Below are 7218 nucleotides of genomic sequence, written 5' to 3' on the forward strand. Positions count from 1 at the left end.
GCTGTTAAAAAGAACAGGCTGGAAGGAGAGAGAGTGGGCGGAGCAAAATGGCAGGGTGAGCTGACCCGGGATTCTCTCCCCTCCAAAATACAACAAAAGATTGGAAGAACTGAATTTCAGAGAATAAACATAATGCCAGCTCGTTAGAGACCTACAATACCAAGAAGGCGGAGATCGTAAACTTTGCTTACACCTTTGGAGGTGCTGGAACGGTAGGAGAGAACATCGCTCCCTCCCCTAGAGTCTGCGATCGCTGCGGTGCTGGTCGGGAAGGAGGGGGGAGGGACCGCACGACTGGGGGATCATCCAGGACTCCTGCCGCTGATTCAGTGGAGACCCGCTGACGGGGGGAAAGCTTCCATCTGCGGGGACCCCATAAATCAAGGGCCTTGGGAGACCAGAGAACAGAACTGATCTGAACCCAGACCGGCGCGTGTGAGTAACAGCCCCTCCCCCCCAGCAAAGCCAGTGGGCGCAGCCATCTTGCCCCAAGGCGGAGAGCTAACACGCCGCTCTCGACCCCCATCTAGTGGCGACAGGCTGTGACTGCAACTGAATTCTACCACCATGAGAAAAAACTGCTCCTCTACCATCAAGCAATTTATAAAAGCCCCAGACCAGAAGGCAAACAATAAAAACACAGAATTAAGTCCTGAGGACTTGGAATTAGGTAAACTAAGTGATAATGAATTCAGAGCAGCTATAATCAAAAAACTCAATGAGGTAGAGAGAAAGATAGAGAAACAAGCCGAGTTCTGGAGTTACTTCACAAAAGAGATTGAAATCATAAAGAAGAATCAAACAGAATTACTCGAGATGAAAAACACAATGGACCAGATAAAACAGAATACGGATTCCCTGAATGCCCGTGTAGACAACCTAGAGGAGCAAATCAGCATAATCGAGGACAGACAGGCTGAATGGCGCCAGACAGAGGAAGAAAGAGAACTAAGAATTTAAAAAAATGAGGAAAATCTCCGAGAGATAATGGATTCAATGAGGAGTAAGAACATAAGGATCATAGGAATTCCCGAGAATATGGAAAAGGAAAATGGAGCAGAAAGTGTGCTTAATGAAATTATTGAAGAGAACTTCCCAAATCTAGGGATCAACGGAGAAATGTGTGTAGAGGAGGGTTTTAGATCTCCTAGATTTGTCAATGTAAAAAGACCCACCTCAAGGCACATAATAGTAAAGTTGGCAAATAGGAATGATAAGGAAAGAATACTCAGGGAAGTAAGAAAAAAAAAAAAAGAGAATAACCTATAAAGGAGCCCCTATCAGACTGTCAGCGGATTTCTCTACAGAAACCCTACAAGCTAGGAGAGAATGGAGTGATATATTCAAAGCTTTAAAGGATAAAAACCTTCAGCCAAGAATACTCTATCCAGCAAGAATTTCCTTCAGATATGAGGGAGAAATTAAATCTTTTCCAGACAAACAAAAGTTAAGGGAATTTGTAACTAAAAGCCCTCCATTACAAGAAATCCTCAAGAAGGCTCTCATACTTGAAAAAAGAAAAAAGGGAGAAAGGGGACACAATCCACAGACTAGGGAGACCGATGGATAGAACCAGAACAGGATAGCAAATATTCAACTATAGCATTAGGGTAAAAATAAGGAAACTACCAAAACAAGGACGATCTTAGCACTCTAACTACAAATTAATAAGACGAGTTGGAATAAAAAATGAAAATAATTATTTAGGAGGGTGCTGGGAGCCGTGGCTACATCATTTGATTGGCTGTTTGACAGGGTCCAGCCGATTAACGCCGAGGGGTGCAGGGTCGCCCCTTGGTGAAGAATAACCGGCCAGCCCCTCACATAGTTTTGAAACCTGTGCTGCTTCTAATTGCCCTTCATTCCTTTTCCTTTCTTAACCTCCAGTTTTCACTCCTTTGGGTGGCTGCTTGGGAGGCACTACCTCCTGGGAAAATTAGATATAGTAAGAGAATGTGACCACCTGCAGGTAACTTTCAAGATATTTTTCAGTTAATTAATGGAGGAGCACACAGTCCCATTTGAGACAATCAGAAAGGAATCCTGCCCAGATAAGATGTCGAATTAGGTTTATGGCCTCCATCTGGTTAATGTTTCCTTCTCCCTCCAGTTCTTTGTCTAAATATATATGCATCGTCCTTCTAAGTTTGCTGGTTAATTGGATGATCAAGAAGTATCTATATATTATTCTTGACCTTCTGCTTTCTGTTAAAATGTTATAGAGGTTTTCTCCTAAAAGCAATAAATAATAAATAATTGATGAGTAGAAGGGCCGAGGGGTGCAGGGATGCCCCTCGGTGAAGAACGGCCGGCTGACACCCCTGATATTTTCTGAATTATATGCATGCTTTCTAGCAAGGTTATGTCCATACTTATTTCTGTTTTTTATTCTTGAAGATATATAGTTTAGCTTAGTTTTTCAGCCCTTTACTTTACTAACAAAATGATACTTTCTCCGGCAGTGTGCTTAAGGGACTGTTAGCTCCACAATCTAAAAGACAAAGGAATGCTTCCACCCCCTAAAGGGCGCGAAAAAGTAAAGATGTTTAACTGCCCACTGAGAATGCAGATAGCCCTGGGGATAAGACACCCTAGAGTCGCCTTTTGTTCCCATTAACCATCTACACTAATGGCATAAATGATTGAGGGAGGCAGGGATGGCTCCACCAGGATGTAACCAGACGGACTGCTGTCCTGTCCGGAGGCCTGGACCTTCTCTCTTTGATTTAACTTTACCATGAATTACAACAGATGCCTAGGTACCTATCTCCTTTAGCTTAGAGACAACAAACACTAGTTAATTGCGGAGAAGACTACCATTAACCTTATGCTCTATAGAACAGAATGCTAATAAATATTCTTGTGCTCGTTTTTTACTTCCTTATCTCTCTGAGAATATTTGTAGAACTATTTCTGTACTAATCCTGAAAAATATATAAATGACACTTGTGCACAGTAAAGTCGGACTTGCTAACACCAACCCAAGTCTCACGTCCCCTTTATTTTCCCATCATTGCGCCGACGCCGTCCATCCCTCAGGAACCTGGACTCCGCCGGGGCGGGACCCCGGCAGAGGGGAAGAGCAAAGGGTCTAAATCAGTATTGGTCGAGTAAGTAAGAGACCACCACAGAATAGACTATATTATACACGAGATTCTAAATACAAACTTCAAGGTAGACACTAAAATAAAGTACAGAACAGAGTCACAAATCATAGATAAGGAAAAATCTAAGAAACCCAGCATAAGAAATTGCAGTATTAAATGGGTAGTCTAAAGCACACAGGAAAAGAAACACAGGAAAACAAGATAACGAGCGACAGATTGACAGCATTAAGTCCACATGCATCAATAATCACTCTCAATGTGAACGGATTGAACTCTCCAATAAAAAGACACAGAGTGGCAAAATGGATTAAAGAACAAGAGCCAACAATTTGTTGCCTCCAGGAAACACACCTCAGCCCCAAGGACAAACACAGACTCAGGGTGAAGGGGTGGAGGACAATACTTCAAGCAAATAGCAAGGAAAAAAAGGCAGGTGTTGCAATTCTCATATCAGACCAAGTGGATTTCAAAATAAGACAGGTAAAGAGAGACACAGAGGGCCAATATATAATGATCAAAGGGACACTTCATCAAGAAGAAATAACGCTTATAAATATCTATGCACCCAACACAGGAGCACCAAGGTTCATAAAACAACTATTAACAGACCTAAAGGAAGATGTTAAAAACGACACAATAATAGTAGGGGACCTCAACACCCCACTCACATCAATGGACAGATCATCCACACAGAAAATCAACAAGGAAATAGTGGAGCTGAATGAAAAACTAAAACAATTGGACTTAGTAGACATATATAGATCACTCCACCCTGAAGGAGCTGAATACACATTCTTCTCAAGTGCACAGGGAACATTCTCTAGGATAGACCATATTTTGGGAAACAAGGCAAGCCTCTACAAATTTAAAAAAATTGAAATAATAACAAGCATCTTCTCAGATCATAGTGCTATAAGGCTAGAAATTAATTACAAGAAAAAAGCTGAGAAAGGCACAAAGATGTGGAGACTAAACAACACACTACTGAACAAGCAATGGGTCATTGAAGAAATTAAAGAAGAAATAAAAAAATACCTGGAAACAAATGAAAATGATAGCATGCCGTACCAACTCATATGGGATACAGCAAAAGCTGTATTAAGAGGAAAATTCATCGCAATACAGGCACATCTTAACAAACAAGAAAAATCCCAAATAAGCAACCTTAAAGCACACCTAACTGAACTAGAGAAAAAAGAACAAATGAAGCCCAAAGTAAGCAGAAGGAGAGAAATAATAAAAATCAGAGCAGAAATAAATACTATTGAAACGAAAAAGGCAGTAGAAAGGATCAATGAGACAAAGAGCTGATTTTTTGAGAAGATAAATAAAATTGAAAAACCACTAGCCAGACTTACAAAGAAAAAAGGGAGAAAGCTCAAATAAACAAAATCAGAAATGAGCGAGGAGAAATAACAACAGACTCTGCAAAAATACAACAGATTATAAGAGAATACTACAAAAAACTATATGCCAACAGAATGGATAACCTAGAGGAAATGGATAAATTCTTGGACTCCTACATTCTCCCAAAGCTCACTCAAGAAGAGGCAGACAATTTGAACAGACCAATCACAAGGAAAGAGATTGAAACAGCAATCGAAAACATGCCAAAGAATAAAACCCCAGGACCAGATGGCTTTCCTGGGGAATTCTACCAAACTTTCAGAGAGGATTTAATACCTATCTTTTTCAAGCTGTTCCAAAAAATTAGGGAAGATGGAACACTTCCTAACACATTCTATGAGGCCAACATCACGCTGATACCAAAACCTGACAAGGACACCACGAAAAAAGAGAACTACAGGCCAATATCACTGATGAACATAGATGCAAAAATTCTAAACAAAATTTTGGCAACCAGAATTCAGCAATTCATCAAAAGAATCATACATCAGGATCAGGTGGGATTCATACCAGGGACACAGGGATGGTTCAACATCCGCAAATCAATCAACGTGATACACCACATCAACAAACTGAGGAATAAAAACCACATGATCATCTCAATAGATGCAGAGAAGGCATTTGACAAGATCCAACAGCCATTTATGATAAAAACTCTGAACAAAATGGGCATAGAAGGAAACTACCTCAACATAATAAAGGCCATATACGACAAACCCATAGCCAACATCATACTCAATGGGCAAAAACTGAACCCCATCCCCCTGAAAACAGGAACAAGACAAGGATGCCCTCTATCACCACTCTTATTTAACATAGTACTGGAGGTCCTGGCCAGAGCAATCAGGCAAGAAAAAGGAATAAAAGGAATCCAAATAGGGAGGGAAGAAGTGAAACTCTCGCTGTTTGCAGACGACATGATCTTATATATAGAAAACCCCAAAGAATCCATTGGAAAACTGTTAGAAGTAATCAACAACTACAGCAAAGTTGCAGGGTATAAAATCAATTTGCATAAATCAGTAGCATTTCTATACTCCAGTAATGAACCAACAGAAAAAGAACTCAAGAATACAATACCATTCACAATCGCAACAAAAAGAATAAAATACCTTGGGGTAAATTTAACTAAGGAAGTGAAGGACCTATATAATGAAAATTACAAGGCCTTTCTGAGAGAATTGGATGACGACATAAGGAGATGGAAAGACATTCCATGTACATGGATTGGAAGAATAAACATAGTTAAAATGTCCGTTCTACCTAAAGCAATCTACAGATTCAATGCTATCCCAATCAGAATCCCAATGACATTCTTTACAGAATTAGAACAAAGAATCCTAAAATTCATATGGGGCAACAAAAGACCCCGAATTTCTAAAGCAATCCTGAGAAAAAAGAACAAAAACGGGAGGCATCACAATCCCTGACTTCAAAACATACTACAAAGCTACAGTAATCAAAACAGCATGGTACTGGTACAAAAACAGGTGCACAGATCAATGGAACAAAATTGAAAGCCCAGAAATAAAACCACACATCTATGGACAGCTTATCTTTGACAAAGGAGCTGAGGGCATACAATGGAGAAAAGAAAGTCTTTTCAACAAATGGTGCTGGGAAAACTGGAAAGCCACATGTAAAAGAATGAAAATTGACCATTCTTTTTCACCATTCACCAAAATAAACTCAAAATGGATTAAAGACCTAAAGGTGAGACCTGAAACCATAAGGCTTCTGGAAGAAAACGTAGGCAGTACACTCTTTGACATCAGTATTAAAAGGATCTTTTCGGACACCATGCCTTCTCAGAGAAGGGAAACAATAGAAAGAATAAACAAATGGGACTTCATCAGATTAAAGAGCTTCTTCAAGGCAAATGAAAACAGGATTGAAACAAAAAAACAACCCACTAACTGGGAAAAAATATTTGCAAGTCATATATCTGACAAAGGCTTAATATCTTTAATATATAAAGAACTCTCACAACTCAATCACAAAACATCAAACAACCCAATCAAAAAATGGGCTGGAGACATGAACAGACATTTCTCCAAAGAAGATATACTGATGGCCAATAGGCACATAAAAAGATGCTCATCATCGCTGATCATCAGGGAAATGCAAATCAAAACTACACTAAGATATCACCTTACACCCGTTAGAATGACAAAAATATCTAAAACTAATAGCAACAAATGTTGGAGAGGTTGCAGAGAAAAAGGAACCCTCATACACTGCTGGTGGGAATGCAAATGGTGCAGCCACTATGGAAAACAGTATGGAGATTCCTCAAAAAACTAAAAATAGAACTACCATACGATCCAGCCATCCCACTACTGGGTATTTATCCAAAGAGCTTGAAGTCAGCAATCCCAAAAGTCCTGTGCACCCCAATGTTTATTGCAGCACTGTTTACAATAGCCAAGACGTGGAAGCAACCTAAGTGTCCAGCAACAGACGAATGGATAAAGAAGATGTGGTACATATATACAATGGAATACTACTCAGCTGCAAAACAGAACAAAATCATTCCATTTGCAATACATGGATGGACCTTGAGAGAATTATGTTAAGTGAAATAAGCCAGCGAGAGAAAGGTAATCTGTGTATGACTCCACTCATATGAGGAATTTAAAACTATGGCCCAAGAACAGTTTAGTGGATACCAGGGGAAAGGTGGGGTGGGGGGTGGGCACAAAGG

Source organism: Equus quagga, chromosome 13, assembly GCF_021613505.1.
Source record: "Equus quagga isolate Etosha38 chromosome 13, UCLA_HA_Equagga_1.0, whole genome shotgun sequence".
NCBI lineage: Eukaryota > Metazoa > Chordata > Mammalia > Perissodactyla > Equidae > Equus > Equus quagga.